The sequence below is a fragment of the Mustela lutreola genome, chromosome 7 (assembly GCF_030435805.1).
Source record: "Mustela lutreola isolate mMusLut2 chromosome 7, mMusLut2.pri, whole genome shotgun sequence".
Lineage (NCBI taxonomy): Eukaryota > Metazoa > Chordata > Mammalia > Carnivora > Mustelidae > Mustela > Mustela lutreola.
The window spans coordinates 45,047,717-45,063,460 of NC_081296.1; the positions used below are offsets into that span (position 1 = coordinate 45,047,717).

The 15,744-nt window shown below is 48.3% G+C and overlaps 1 protein-coding gene and 2 long non-coding RNA genes across 6 annotated transcripts in view; 2 read left to right on the top strand and 1 right to left on the bottom strand.

The window, feature by feature from the left end:
- The window catches only part of LOC131835855 (uncharacterized), a 35,337-nt gene extending 34,170 nt beyond the window's left edge, over positions 1-1,167 (top strand). For all 4 annotated transcript variants that reach the window (XR_009355386.1, XR_009355387.1, XR_009355388.1 and 1 more), the window contains one exon: positions 603-1,167. This is a non-coding gene — a long non-coding RNA (uncharacterized LOC131835855). The remainder of the gene's footprint in view (positions 1-602) is intronic.
- LOC131835857 (uncharacterized) overlaps positions 1-15,744 on the bottom strand; it is a 253,951-nt gene that overhangs the window by 79,533 nt on the left and 158,674 nt on the right. The window lies entirely within an intron of this gene.
- The window catches only part of CGNL1 (cingulin like 1), a 162,143-nt gene continuing 152,589 nt past the window's right edge, over positions 6,191-15,744 (top strand). Inside the window, exon 1 of the mRNA XM_059180605.1 lies at positions 6,191-6,392. The gene's annotated coding sequence lies outside the window, so the exon portion shown is untranslated. The remainder of the gene's footprint in view (positions 6,393-15,744) is intronic.

Below are 15,744 nucleotides of genomic sequence, written 5' to 3' on the forward strand. Positions count from 1 at the left end.
GCCTCCAGCCCCCCATCTAGAAACTCCCTGCGGCCACCCAGGTGCTGAGGGCCCTTTGGCTTCGTGCAGGGTGCTGGAGAGGGGATGACCCACCCTGTTCCAAAACAAGGGAAGGAAGGCTTGGGATGAATCTACCTAGACGCCTGCAGTCTGAAGGCCTGGGATTCTCCAAGAAGAGCTGACAGACCCAGGAGACGTGGAGATTGCTCCCTCACTTACTCATTAAGGAGCTGTTCTTGGGAAAGCTGTGTGGCTTTTTTGAGCCTCAACTCCCTCATCTGTAAAATGGGGATAAGAACATCTACCTCACCAGGTGGTTCTGACATTTAAATGTGAAAAACGTGAATTTCCTCAGACTGCCCCGGAAATCCAAGTTCCCACTACAGTCACTGTCTCCTTGGTCACAGGACTGTAGACAGAGGGATTCACCAGCCTGTGGACTTCAGCCCACCCTTTAGTAGCAGCTCATAAGCCCTATGCCAACTTCTTACACCTAAGTGCTAGGAAAATAAAAAGTATTGACTTTTGCAAAATAAACTAAATTCTAGTTTTCATTATTTCAGGACTAGTTACCAATTTATCCCTTGATATTTCTTCTTCAGACATACCCAGAAAAGTGCATTCCGGAAGGAGAACTCCCTTGCTTGAGAGCGTTGGCAATCCTAAATAAACAAAAATGCAACATTTAGAAACAGCTCATCTGGTGTTTCACGTCTCATCTGCTGCCCAGTTGGTCTGAGAATGTGGCCCAAAAGATGGCTTAGATGATCTATGACCAAGTGATCCAACCCCGGACAAAAGATTCATTAATTTGCTACAGAGAAAATGTGGCCCACAGAGTCAAAATTAAAAAAAAAAAAAAAAAAAAAAAAAATTTAAAAGTTCTGTTTTCAATTTGGAATTTGAGCTATCCTGACATTGGCCAAAGTGTGGTGGAAAGGCAAGTCTTTTATATCCTTGAGTTGTTTTGACATAGCCAGGGACACTTGGAGGATAAGATTCAACAAATGTGGGCGCCTGGGTGGCTCAGTGGGTTAAGCCGCTGCCTTCGGCTCAGGTCATGATCTCAGGGTCCTGGGATCGAGTCCCGCATCGGGCTCTCTGCTCAGCAGGGAGTCTGCTTCCTCCTCTCTCTCTCTGCCTGCCTCTCTGCCTACTTGTAATCTCTCTCTGTCAAATAAATAAATAAAATCTTAAAAAAAAAAAAAGAAAAAAAAAGATTCAACAAATGCGTCTTCATTGAATTCGTATCAGTGATGTCAGAATGAGTGAGGAGACAAGGATTGTGAACTCGTCCTGTTTCTATTAGTTCTTCCCTCGGCTGATCTGCTGAGCGCTGCCTTTCCTACTCCAGACAGGCATGATGAGCTTCTAGAAAGTTCGGCCCTGCTTGGGGTCAACAGAGTCCCCAAATGAACGTAAAATTCTTTTGACTATGCTGGATCTCCCTAATGTTGCTATTCTCTCTCTCTCTCTCTCTCTCTCTCTCTCTTTTTTTCATTGTGTGCACTGAAATACCTGTGGGAAAAATTCATAGTCCCCTTAGAGGAAATTCTGGAAGGGCAGCGTGGAATCAACTCAACCACGTTTCATTTTTTCCCTCCTCCTCTTTTGACATGTTCACCTATATGATAGGGATATCCTACCTTTAAAGTGAGTAAAAAAATAAAGTGACTGTGTCTTTATCTTCCTGTCTCCCACAGCATAAGAACGTGTTAATGGCACACTCAGCTTCATTAACTTCCTCCACACTACACACAAACACATTTGTTTTTCCAAAGGCTATTTAGGATCTTTAAACAGTAATTAGACTCCACCTCTTCCCTGTGGGGTTCATGAATATCACCTCCCTTTAGAGACCCTGGGATCAAGGCTACAGGATATTAAATTACCAGTCCAAGGCCACAGGGCAAGTTTTGTTAGAATCAGATGGGCTGGGCTATATTCCCTGGTCTGGCCACAAAATGAACTCAGAACCTGTTTTCAGTGCATTTCCTGATGGCTATGGCTGTGCCCGGGGAATAGCATGTGTTTGTTTATTCATTCATCAAACATTTACTGGGACACCTGCCATGCGTGAGTGTCTGGAGACTCAGTGAGGTGTCTGGCCCTCTCCCTGCGGTTGAGGGGCTTACCATGTGTGGGGGGGACTGAGTTATAAAAGATGATGTGCAAAAACTCTGCACGGCAACATGGGTGGACAGAGAAGGAAGGACTTGAGCTAAATTTTTAAAGATAAAGAGCCAGGAGAAGGGCATTCTAGGTAAAGGAGCCTTGAGAGCAGGCCCAGAGTGCAGGGTGAGGTGAGCAGGGGCATGGTTCCCTTGTTGAATTCTCTGGCTATCTGGGCCAGAGCCTGCATGGCTTTCTACACCTTGCCAAAGGGTTACTTTTTTTTTTTTTTTTTTTCCTCCTGGAGGCCAAAGGAGGGAAGACCTAGCAAGTTTGCCAGCCCACAGGACTCTAGAACTTCAAAGAGAAACTTAATTGTTTGGTATATTAAGTATCTTTCTCTAGCACCTCCAAGAGTGAACTCTTGGACAAGTGACTCACTGGAGACAGAGGTTCTTAGCCTCGTGTGGGAAGGGTGGACGGTCTAGAAATGAGATAGAGCACCCAGGGAATGGCCTCCCTTCAGCTTTGGCTCAGAGCCTGGCCTTGCTGGGGAGGGCACAGCTCGGTCTCCGTGGATGGCACAGAAGTCGCTGTGGTGCCAGGCTGGTGGGACTGGCTAGATATCTGACCTCTAAGGTTCCAAGGGAGTCACTCCACTGTGAAACAGCTTGGAGGTGATGCAGTGGGGGGATCCTACCCAGAGAAGCTGCCGGATGATGGCTGTAGCTGCAGGAGGCAGGTCCTGAGGACCCACATGCGCTATGAGAGCTGTCGCTGTTGGGATAGTTCTGTGCAAACCCAGTGTCACTAAGGGCTGTCAGCTGCCCACGTGGAGGGAGCGCTTTTGCCCCAGGCAGCTGGGATGGGGAGTGTAGCCTGAGGGGCAGTCCTTGCAGGGCCTCTGGGAAATTTCTCCAGCTACCACCCCCACCCTCAAATCCCTGACCTTCAGCTTGTCAATTCTGGGGGTGGGGGAAGCGTGGAGCATCTTCTCCAGAGGCACCATCGCAGCCTCATGATGGCTGCCTCCTTCCCTCTCTCACTTTTCCTGCTCCCTCACTCCATGTCCAGGGATCCCTTCTAGAGTAACCCCTGGACCCTTACCCTGTCTCAGGCTTCCTTCCGCCCCTACTTTCTGCCCAAGCAGAGCTTCTCCATTTCAACCCAATAAACCACTTTACTCTTTTCTGCTTTACGCACTTCCTCCTGTTTCCTGTCTTGAATGTCTGAGCTCACCTTCCACAAACGTCCTTCCACGTCCTTCCACGCTCCCATCACTCCCCACATTCCCTACATCCTGGCAGCGGGAGCCACAGGATGCAGCTGCCCCCTGTTCCCAGGGGCCCCTCCCGTGTTCTGCATCACTACTTCTATGTTATTTATACCACAGCATTTCTTTGCGTATTTCTGCATCATGTGTTCCACGGACACAAAATTGGGTGGAGAAAAGAGACTTTTTCTTGACTCTTCCTCCTGAAAATTTCACTTCTGGCAGGTTGCTGCAATTGACAAAACAAAAACAATAAAAAAAAAAAAAAAAAACCCAACCGCCCTCTCCACCAAATCTCTTTCTACAGGCAAAGTTGCAAAAGGCAAGGGAGAAAGACTTACACTGAATAAAAATAAAGGAAGGATGCTTTTCCAAAATTTCTGAAGCTTTGTCTGGAGAGAAACGTTTGCTTTCAGTTAGGACTGAAGGGGTTTGAGCATGCAACCTGATAACAGCTGCTTCTCTGATAAACTAACCTCTACCCCGTCTGTCTCTCTCCTTGCCCTCAAAGGCTCCTCTTATTTTTGTTATTGGCCTCAAAGTGTTGGGGTGGGGGGCAATTGCTGATTAATGCTTATTTTTATTTTTTTTTAAAAGATTTTATTTATTTGACAGAGACCACAAGTAGGCAGACGCAGGCAGAGAGAGAGGAAGGGACGCAGGCTCCCTGCTGAGCAGAGAGCCCGATGTGGGGCTTGATCCCATGACCCGAGGATCATGACTTGAGCCGAAAGCAGAGGCTTTAAGATTTTATTTGAGAGAGTGAGCGCATGCAGGAACAAGGTAGGGGTTGGGGAAAAAGGGAAGTACAGAGGGAGAGAGAGAGACTCCCCAGTAAGCCTGGGGCCAGAAATGGGGCTCAATCCCAGGACTCTGAGATCATGACCAAAGCTGAAGTCTGATGCTTAACTGACTGAGCAACCTAACTGCCTGTGATTAATGCTTTTAAAACACTTAAGAAATACTGAGCGCCTACTTTCTAGAGCTCCCACCCATCATCTCTGTTCTCTGTGTCCATGTGTTTCTTTTTTTTTAAGATTCCACATTTAAGTTGTCTTTCTCTGACTTATCTCACTTAGCATAATACCCTCAAGGTCCATCCATGCGATTGCAAATGGCAAGATTTCCATCTTTTTTGGGCGCCTGGGTGGCTCAGTGGGTTAAGCTGCTGCCTTCGGCTCGGGTCATGATCTCGGGGTCCTGGGATTGAGTCCCACATCGGGCTCTCTGCTCAGCGGAGAGCCTGCTTCCTCCTCTCTCTCTCTCTCTCTCTCTGCCTGCCTCTCTGCCTACTTGTGATCTCTCTCTGTCAAATAAATAAATAAAATCTTAAAAAAAAAGATTTCCATCTTTTTTTAATGGCTAAAATAAAATTTGTATATATATATATATATATATATATATATCCTTTATTCATATACATATTTGTGTATGTTATGTAAACATACACTTTCTTTATCCATTCATCCACTGATGGACACTTAGGTTCTTTTCCTATCTTGGCTGTTCTAGATAATGCTTCAATGAACATGGCGGGGGAGGGGGGGTTGTGCATATATCTTTTTGAGTTAGTGTTTTCATTTTCTTCAGATAAATACCCAAAAGTAAAATTGCTGGATGATATGGTGGTTCTATTTATAATTTTTTTAAGAACTGCCATACTGTTTTTTTTTTAATAATGGATGCTCTAATTAACATTCCCAACAACGCACAAGGGTTCCCTATTTTCTACATCCTTACCAATAGTTACTTCTTGTCTTTTCTAGAATAGCCGTTCTAACAGGTGTGAGATGACATTGTGGTTTTGATTTGCATTTCCCTGATGTCTTTGCATAGTGATGTTTACATCTTTTCACGTATCTGTTCGCCATCTGTATGTCCTCCTTGGAAAAAATGTCTCTTCAGATCCTCCGCTCATTTTTAAATCAGTTTGTCTGGTTTTCCATTGTTGTTATTGTTACTGAGTTGTAGGAGTTCTTTATATATTTTTGGATATTAATCCCGTATCAGCTATATAATTGGCAAATATTTTCTTCCATTCACTATTACTTTTTAAAGTCTTCTTACATTGTTACTTGAGATTATTGAATTTTCAAGTGTCTTCTTCATTCAGTATGTCCGCAACGGCTGATTTACTAAGTACAGGTTGCCTGACATTTCCATATTTTCTCAGGCAACTTTCACAGCCTGGTGGGATAGGTATCCTGTTCCTCATTTCATACTTGGTCTCAGGCTCTCCCAGCTAGTCAGGGGCATCCTGCAGTTTCCCCTGGAACGGGCCTAAACTAGATGCTAGAAATCTGGTTTCCAATCCCAGTCCTACTACCATCAACTGTGCGACCTGGGGCACCCCAGTCTCCGGCCTCCCTAGCAGGGACAGACTTGTATTATTGTTAGATTGTAAGTGGCACCTATTATCTGACACACCTCCCCCAGTGTTTAGACATAGTAGGTGCTCAATAAATATTTGTCGATTGCGGTGGAAGAAAAGTTTCTGCCCAGTTGGGGTTAAAAGGGCTGCAGGGTAAAGCGAAAACTGGGCTCAGGGGCCGCGGGGGCGGGCCGGGGGGAGAGGCGGGGATGTCCGGGAATTTGGAAAGTTGGAGGCTTGCAGGAGAAAGACACCCAGCGATGGCGGAGGGGAGGTGGGAGGGCATTCCGATCCGGGGCAGGGGGAAGACAAAGCGTCGCTGGAGAGGGGCGTGAGGCGTGCGGTGCGCTGCAGTGGGGAGAGGTGCGGGCGCGGGGCGGCGCGCGCGGCCCAGCCCCAGTCGGGGAGCGGAGCGGAGCGGGCGGCGCGCGAGGCGGAGGCTGGGGAGCAAGGGGGCTTGGGTCCCGCGGCCGCCGGGCTGCTCTCGCCCCCGCGCGGCCCCCTGCCCCTCCTCCCCGGAGGGCGGGGCGGGCCGGGCTCGGCCGGCCTCCTGGCGGCGCCGCGGCCCCTGCGCTCGGGCCGGGTTCTGCTGGCTGTGGCGGGAGCGCGACCTGGGCGGCGGCGGCTGCGGCGGCGGTGAGTGAGGCGGCCTCGGGCGCTGGGCCGGGGGCCGATGTGACTCCGAGGCGGCGGCGGGACCGGAGGGGCTGGGGCTCCGCCAGGTGCGCGGGGGCGCGTCCGCCCTGCGGGCTCGGGACGGTGCCGCGCCCGCCGCCAGGCGCGCGGGTGCCGGGGCTGGAAGGTGCGCTCGCGGCTCCCGCCCGCCGCCCGGCCCAACAGATGGTGCGGACTCCGGCGGAGCGGCGTCGGGGCTGGGGCTGGGCCTCCAGGACCCACCTCCTTGCAGAGAAGAGGGATTGGCAGCCTTTGCGCCTTGCCTCGACCCCCGGGTTCCTGTGACAGCTGCGAGGAAGCCAAGGTCCCACCCGGAGCACCTCAGCCCCTGTCCCATCCAGTGTTACTTAATTTCTCGGCGTGCTCGTGCAGACAGCCCCTTGCGGAGAAAGGGCTTGTGGCCGCGGCTCCCTCCCCGGCGGTCCCCGGCCAGGCAGGTCTTCCCTAAAAGCCCCCGCCTCTCTCAGAGCACAGAGCCTTGCTTTCCAAGGGACTTTTCCAAGTTGCATCACTCCTTGGCCTCTAGACAGGTGCTTGGCTATCATGTTGGAGTTACACAGGATTTTTTAAAAACTTTGTGTGTTTACTGTGTGCGGACCCCTTCCACCCCAAGGAAGCAGTGCCTTTCCAGCGCTGTTCAAAACACATTGAGAATTCTTTTGGGGCACTGGTTCTCAAACTTGGCCGCACATCTAGGGAGTTGTTCTTTTTTTTTTTTTTTCCTTTCTTTCTTTCTTTTTTTTTTTTTTAAATACTGATGTCTAGATCCCATCTCTAGAGATCTCATTCCGAGGGTGGGGTGGGAGGTGGGGCAGTCTGGATTATGGGATCAAGAAGCTAGGTGATTCTTAGGTGCAGCCCCATCAGAGAACCTCCTGGCTTTGGCGCTTGCTCTCACAGCCACTTTTTGTATTGGGGACGATCGGTGCTAACAGCTCATCTCAGGCACTTTTGACTGCCTGCTGTGGGCCACCTCTCCACCTGGAGAGCCTGTTGGTGGGTGCTTGCCAACCTTAGACTGCAGATGGTGCCTTTTTCTGGAGTATGCTTTCTTGCTGCCTTTCTGTTTACAGTAAATATTGCCTGGGCACTTTCTGTCCTGGAGGTGGGAAGTGTAGGAATTAAAGCCACAAAGTCCTTGCAGGATCAAGGTTATAATACAGGGTTGTCCTGCTCAGGCAAAACAAAGTGTGACTCTTCTAGGGGGAAAAGGTTTCAGATTAAAAAGACAGTACTTAAGGGATTTGTGAACTTTTGGAGACCCTCTGCCACAGATAATGATTTTGCCTGTGATGTGAGGTTTTGTTCTTCAAGAAAGCAAGCTAACAAGATCCTTAACGCTGAATTTGTGTTAATGTGCCAGCATTTGTGACTTAAGTTTATTCCCGTTGTGTTTAATCACACAGTGGTTGTAACATAGTGTATATTTCTTATTGATAGAGTAATATCTGAATTACGGAATTGGTGCCTTACAGTAGTAATGCACAGCTGAGGTGAGTCCTTAGCCATGTTTTGGATGATCTTAAAAATGACAGGGAAATAGGACAAAGGAAAAATTGAACATGGGTATCTGTATTGACTGAATTTGATCGTATATATTTTATTAAGAAAGTGTGTTGTCAGTGTCTGTGCTATTGTGACAGTCTGCTTGGATCTTGGTTAATTTTCTCTTGTATCCAAGTATGATGTTTTTATTAGATTCCCACCCAGATGTTGCTACCTGGCCACAAACTGGTGGCTTTTATTTATTTATTTATTTATTTATTTATTTTTAGGTGTTGACTGGAGCTCTAATTGGCATTTTTCTTAGGAGCGGGGTGACTTTTAAGAGAAAGCTCTCCAGAGGTGGAGAAACGTTTTAGTTCATTTCTAGCCCCTCCCATGAATCAAAAGAACCATTTACTTTTGGAAAAAAAATTGTGTGGTTCTGCCAGTTGGATTTTCTTTTTCCCACCTTCTGCTTGCATACCCTGCTCCTATCACTGTGTTCAATTGCTGGAAATGGGGCCGCTGTGGGAGCGGTCTTAATTGTCTTGGCTTTAGAATGGAGGTTATGTGGAGTGCATGGTCTCACAGGGTGGCCCCTGACCTGAATCCTCAACCTTTGGGGAACAAGACCATATGGAAAGTGTTTTCCTACTTTTGATTTTTTTTTTCCCCTCCTTGGACCAGGCCAACAAAATGAAGCCTGCCTTATTGTGGTATTGCATGGTATCGTGTGGCTTATAACCTTTCTAATCTTGTCGCCATTTTGGGGGAAAATGTTTATTTGAGGATGCTGTTGAATTCTTGGTGTCTGAAAAGTTGCCCTTGAACAGCAGCGGATACACTGAATATAATAGTGCATCTGGCCAAAAAAAAAAAAAAAAGTATCTGTGGCTCCAAACAAATTTTACTGAAATATTTCTCACTTAGGGCTTGCAACTCTGATATTCTAAAGTGATTGGAAATAAGTAAAGGAAAACAAGAAGAAAGTTAGCAAGGGGCTTCTTCATTTGGAGGAAGGGTATATGACCCTCAGAAGAGTGATTTTTGATTGGTGTTACAAGCAGACTACCCTATTGGTTTCCTCTTTTTTTTTCTTTCTTTAAGTAGGGACAGTTAACTTGCTTGTACATTGGGGGTGCAGAGTGGTTAAAGAAATGTAATGGCTTCCTTAACTGCCTTTCCCCCTGAAACCCACTTATCTAAGAGATGCCATCGACCTTTAAAAAACAACAGCTGATTCTGTGCCTTTCCTTTCTTAGCTCTCTCTGATCTGGGCAGTGCAGTGGCTGAGAGGTTGGCATCAGCAGTGAAAAACAAAGTTCAAGGGAACTGAAAATTGGGTAATTTTCCCTGAATGACCAAGTGCTTACTTTATTTTGTCACATGACATTGGTGTTATCAAGAAACAAGTTACAGCATGAAGACTCTGACAATGGAAAAGAAAAGAAAAAAGGGATGTGACGGGAATATCACCACAGCTGACCGGCTTTCATGTCTGGGAAGCTTATGGGAGTTTGCAGCCCGATGCCCAGATTCCAGCCTGCGTTTACCTTCCTCTGTCAGGCACTGCCCTCCCTCTGTCCCCTGAGCCAATATACCCTGGGAGAGACAGTGCCTCAATCTTAAATTCACACCAGATTTTGTTTGCCCCTATTACCGGCAAAGCTCTGCATTCCCTTATTGAGTTCTTGGGGAACCAGGGACATCCCTGACTTAGGGAGCTTGACGTCTGGCGGAGATGAAAACAGTGGGTTACAGTAAGCTGGGAGCTCTTATAATCACAACACACACGAAGAACTGTGAGGGGCAGCCAGGTGGCCCTGGCCAGCTTCACCTGGCCAAATGCCTTCTCAGTTCATGGGCAGGCCCCTGGGAAGCTTTGTTAAGGTTTAAATTAGAATTGACTAGGTTCGACATCAAGGCTTTTTTTTTTAAGTAGGCTCCACAGCCAGTGTGGAGCCCAACGCAGGGCTTGAGCTCACAATCCTGAGATCAAGACCTGAGCTGAGATCAAAAGTCAGATGCTTAACCGACTGAGTCACCCGGGCGCTCTTGGACATCGAGTTTTAAATGACTGACAGTATGACAGAGAGGAGAGAGCATGCAGGGAGCTAGTGGGGAGTGAGGAAAGGCAGCCGGATTCTGGCAGATGCCTTCGGTGGAGGGAAGGCTTAACCGCTCAGGGCAGGGCATTCCCTGGGGTTGGGAAGCTGGTAGGGAACGGGGCTGGATCCAGGGCTGGATCCATTTGGGGCTGCTGGTGACTGGCAAAGGAAGCGTCCTTAGCCGCAGCTACCTCTGCTGGGTGGGTGGGAGAGCTCCTGGTGCCTCCTTAAAGTCACAGCTGGGTACTTTGAGAGCAAGTGATTTGCTTCCTGTCTGCAACTCCAGCCAGCAAGCAACACTCATTCTTTATCATTCTTTTGTCACTTTAGTTCACATTTCTTTGGACCGAGAACTGGACTTCACACTGTTTTTCCGCTCCAGATGGTGGTTTCCAAATAGCTGATCCATTGGGCTAATAACCCCGGGGTTATAAGAGGTGTTACCTTTTGTTTGTTGACCCCCTTCTGAGCTCCGGGTCCTGTGCCCAGCTCTTGTCTTCCGTAGCTCCGAATCTGTACCTACTCCAGAGGCAGGCGACAGTGGCTTCACCTTGCAGGTGAGGAAGCCGAGGCCCAGCGAGGTCCTGGGTCCTGTGGTAGCTCACAGCGCTGCAAGGAAGTAGCAGAGTGGAGGTTCGAGAGCCTTCCGTGGTTTCTGCTGCTCTGTGTACTAAAGCAGAGCTGATTAAGAAAGTGTGTTTTTTGTACCCTGTTTTTCTAACATCCAGTCCTCTAAGGTTGGGATTGATTTATCATTTCCCTTTAACCAGGTGATATGTTTTGCTTCTTAATGGAGAGCACAGATTAGGCTGTTCAGAAAGACTGAATGGATCCCACATCCTAGATGAGAGGCCCGCATTTCTGCAGACCCTGCAAACCTCTGAGTTTCTGTAGCTACTTGGCTGTGGTGTAAGAAATTAAAAGCAAAATCCAGTGTTGAACATTCTGGAACAAGATAAAGCTGTGCACGTTCAGTTCTTATTTATGTGGTGCTTTCGACAAAAACAAACCTTTGCTGCATAGCAATTACCTCAAGCTCCTAAAATTACAGGTAGTAAGGGCTTCGAGGCCCTGTGGGGCTATAATTAGTAAAGATGAGTTTAAAACAAGGTTATGAGTGTGTGTTCATTGCTATGGTGGGTTGTAGCTCAGTATTTCAATCTGAGAAGGATTGGCTCCAGGGAACATTTGCAGGGGACTCAGTACAGGGTCATCATGGAATTAGTATGTTAAGGATTAGAGCGCAGGACATTTGTCATGAACATAGACAATTTCTGGCAGACTTTTTGTTTATAGGGACAGGTTTATTCCCTGCCACCCAGTCACGTGGTATCATTTCTGCTTGCACTAGGTAGAGTACACAATGGTTCAGGTTGTTACTATGTAGCCTTTTTTTTTTTTTTAAGAAGTATAAAGCCCCTCTATTATTAATAATATTTCACTGTTGTTTATTTGGCCTTAATCACAGAGGACTGAGGCAAGGTGACCAAAATTGTCTAGTTTTGGCTTCAGGAATTTTCTTGGTTTTTAACCTCTGACTGTCCCTGGCTCTCTCTCCTTGCATTTTATCGCATTTGAAACAGGCCTTCTTGCTTTCCCTTGCAAATCTATAGCCCATACTGGAGAGAGGACCTACTGTGGCCAGGACTCCCTCCTGGGGATCCTGTGACATCAGTATTGTTAGTCCCATTTTCTGGGTCAAGAACCTGGTGAGGTCTGGAGTGGGGTACTAAGTGGGAGTTTGGGGATTTCAGACTCTCAACAGTTGGCCTCTTTGGACTTCATTTGAAAGGAAAAAGAAATGGCCCAGTTATCAAAGCCATGAAGACGTTCTGTATAACCTATGAATTAATATATATCTTTGAACTTCATTGTAGCTGTATTGGTCACTTAAAAAAAAAAAAAAAGATTTTTGCCTAGGGGATTTTTATCCTCCTTCTTAAAAACAGTGACTTAGAATTACACAGCAGCAGCTGAAAAGTTGATGAGCCTCTCTCCTTGCCCTAATCTAATATCAAAAACCTGAAAAGTGACTGAGAGTGTGATTACAGTGGAAGCTTTAGGCGTTGGAGAGGAACTGATAAAAAAAGAATGGAGGGAGAGATAGGGGTAGTTGGCAAGAGACTGCAGGGTAGATTTTACCAAATTTAAGATTTCTTCTCCTGTGAGTTTTTGGTGTGGGGATTGAGCCCCTTTGTTCCAGATGCAGGGAGACTGGCTCAGCCTTGCCACCCTGGGCCACCTGTGAATTTGGGGGGTGAGGGATGGTGAGGGCAGAGGGAAGGAGAAGAAAGAGGGGAAATGGGGAGTGGGGCGGGGATTAAAGCCTGCTGGCCTGGTGTCTGGCCTGCTCTGGACCCACTGCACGGGGTCCCTACAGTGAGGCTAACTTCTTGGGTGTGAGGCAGCTGGGTGGTGTACAGAAGAGAGGAGGTGGGGGGGTCATCTTTGGACTTCCCCAGAGACTTGTCCGAGATCAGTAATTCTCATAATTATAGCAGATCCTCTTAGAAAACTTACTTCCAGCTCTGTCTGGGAGACTTCTAATATAGCAACTCTAGGGACCAGGTACTCCCATAAACCCATTTTACAGGTGAGGGAAACAAGGCCATGAGATATCGGGCAAGTCATTCAAGTTGTGTCACTACAGAGTGGTGGGCCCCGGGGTTCAGACTCGTCTGGCCCTGAGCTGTGTTCTTAATGGCTCAGGTGGTCTCCCTAGACCCAGAGCTCTGGTTGCTGCTGCGTTGGTTCCTTCATTTCTTTGACCAAAAAAGCCCGCTTGTATATGCCTTTATCTCACAATTAGAATACCATCGGTGCCCTCTGTGTACGTGTTCCACTTCCCACAAACCTGCAAGCAGACATATGAAGAGGAGGGATCTCACCACTGACTGGGTATTCTTGTGTCTAGCAGAAAAGAGGTGCTTGGCGAGGTTTTGTGGACGGAAGGATGGAAGGCAGTGGCCTTTGGGAACACAAAGATGTCCCTGTATTTCTTCTCTCTAGCAGCTGCGGTGATTTTTTTTTTTTTTTTAAGATTATTTGTTGGGCGCCTGGATGGCTCAGTGGGTTAAGCCGCTGCCTTTGGCTCAGGTCATGATCTCAGGGTCCTGGGATTGAGTCCCACATCGGGCTCTCTGCTCAGCAGGGAGCCTGCTTCCTCCTCTCTCTCTGCCTGCCTCTCTGCCTACTTGTGTTCTCTCTCTGTCAAATAAATAAATAAAATCTTAAAAAAAAAAAAGATTATTTGTTTATTTATTTGACAGAGATCACAAGTAGGCAGACGCAGGCAGAGAGAGAGAGGGGGAAGCAGGCTCCCTGCTGAGCAGAGAGCCCGATTGGATCCCAGGACTCTGAGATCATGACAGAGCTGAAGGCAGAGGCTTAAGCTCTGAGCCACCCAGGCACCCCTGCAGTGATTTCTAAACAGAAAACAAAAAACAAACAACAAAAAACAAGAGGGAGCACAGGGGAGTGTTTCATAAAAGTAATCAGAATTCCTGAAAAAAAGCACATTTAAAAAATGGAATTTGGGGGCACCTGGGTGGCTCAGTGGGTTAAAGCCTCTGCCTTCAGCTCAGGTCATGGTCCCAGGGTCCTTGGGATCGAGTCCCGCATCAGGCTCTCTGCTCAGCGGGGAGCCTGCTTCCCCCCTCTCTCTCTGCCTGCCTCTCTGCCTCCTTGTGATCTCTGTCTGTCAAATAAATAAATAAAATCTTTAAAAAAAAAATTGAATTTGTGTTCCAGGGCCATGATCTCATGTTTGTGGGAACAGCAGTTACTATTGGCAGTGCCCACGGTGCTTTGTGAGGAAGGAGGCCCTTCAGACTGAGACATTGCTGGGACGGCTCTTATCGGAGAGCCAGCAGACCACATTTTCTTTGGGGCTGAGCACCACATACCAGAAGGCTCCAGGTCCTCCGTCTAGTTTGCTAAGGCCACAGCCGTAGAAAGTGGTTCTGTCCCTTGTGTCCTCATTCTGCCTCCACAGCAAGGGAGCGGGGGAGCACGTTGGGGTTTCTCTGACTCGTGTTGGGAGCCACGACTGCCCTTCACCAGGAATGAGCTCCCCCTTCCATCCAGACGGACTTGTTTCCTCACCTGTAAAATGGGGGTGTAGTGCTTGCCTCATAGAGTTGTTGGGACCACGTCTCTTTGACACGAGAGACTGGTTTTCAGGTGGGGCCCCCCTGCGGACAGTGGCGATCTCTGGAGACATTCTTGGTTGTCAGACTGGGGGTGGCGGTGGCTTCTAGCATCTGGCGGATAGAGGCTAGGGATGCTGCTAAAGACCCTCCAGTGCCCAGGGCAGCCCCCACAACAAAGAATTATTTGGCCCCAAAAGTCAGTCCTGCCAGGCTGAGAGCCCTGGCACCTGGGAGCTCTAACAGCGGTGGCTGTTTTTCCGCATTTCTTACCAGAGGGAGCCAGGCCAGGGGCCGAGAGAGCCCTTCTTTCTTAAGTAGGGAGGAGGAAATGGAAATGAACCTTTTATTGCTGCCTCTGGGGTTCCCCACAGGTGCCCCTGAAGTGTGGGAAGAGTACTTTCCTCTCCGTCAAGTGCTTAGCTTCATTTGTAATTGCTTGCATCTATTTACATATAAATAATACACATACATTTACATATCAATTTCAATAATTTATTGGGGTAAATTAACGCCTGGGGTAGGTTATCATCCCGGTCTGCTGTCCGGTCTTCAGTGGCGGGTGGCAAGAGTGGGGCCCTGGGTGGAAGCCAGGCTCCTGCCCGGGTGTATGGCTTAAGGTCAGCCACAGACCTTGTGAGGCTTGCTTTTCTTTTCCTTAATAGAGGCCAGGTAACCCTCCTATCTCATGCCGTTCCAGGACTAAAGAAAACGAAATGAAATAATTCTCACGTGTGCCCACGTGACAATCGCTGTACGCCTGCGAAGCTTCGGTCCGGCTCCGAGGCGTGCCTTCTGGGGGTGTGTTTCCGAGAGCCCGGTTCATAAGCGGCCACTCAGTAAACGGCCCTGAAAAGGATTCAGGCTCAGTAGCCAAAGAACGCTGTGCTGCTGGCGAGGTGGAGCCCGGAAACCGTTCCGGCAGCGAACGCCTGACTCGGAGGCCGTGCAGGGGTTGAGAGGATGCCTGTGGCTGTGAACTAGCGGGTCCCCCTCCCTCTAGGTTCAGCCTTTGGCTTTTCCCTTATTTGTTCTGTGACCCTGGGCCACCTCCTTGACCTTCCTTACACCCCGGTTTCATCACCTGTGAAACGAGGCTGATGATAACACCACCACCCACCTGAGCACAGGTGTGGGGAAGTGACGTGTCCTTGAGAAGTGTCCTTGAGTGGGTGGCGCGCATGGGGAGCTTACTGGGGTACATGTGTTGTTATTAGGAAAATAGCATTCTTTATTACTTTGGGTCTACAGCATGTGTAATTTTACTCAGGTGAGGAAGGGATGGCTCTTGGTTTAGGAGCTGAAGAAGGTTTTCTCTGGAGTTTCCAGTATCTTTTAACATTTCCGTGTGGTACAAGGCAGGTAACATAAGACTGGCCATGTTCACCGCTTTGAGCAATTTAGGTTTTCAGTGGCATTAAGTACATGTACAGCGTTGTGCAGCCATCACCGCTAATTCCAGAACGTTTTCTATCCACCTGGAGGGAAACCCTATCCCCGCAGAGAAGTCAATTCCTGTCCCCCTACCCCCAACCGCAGGGCCTGCACCCCCTGCTTTCCTCTCCAGCTCCC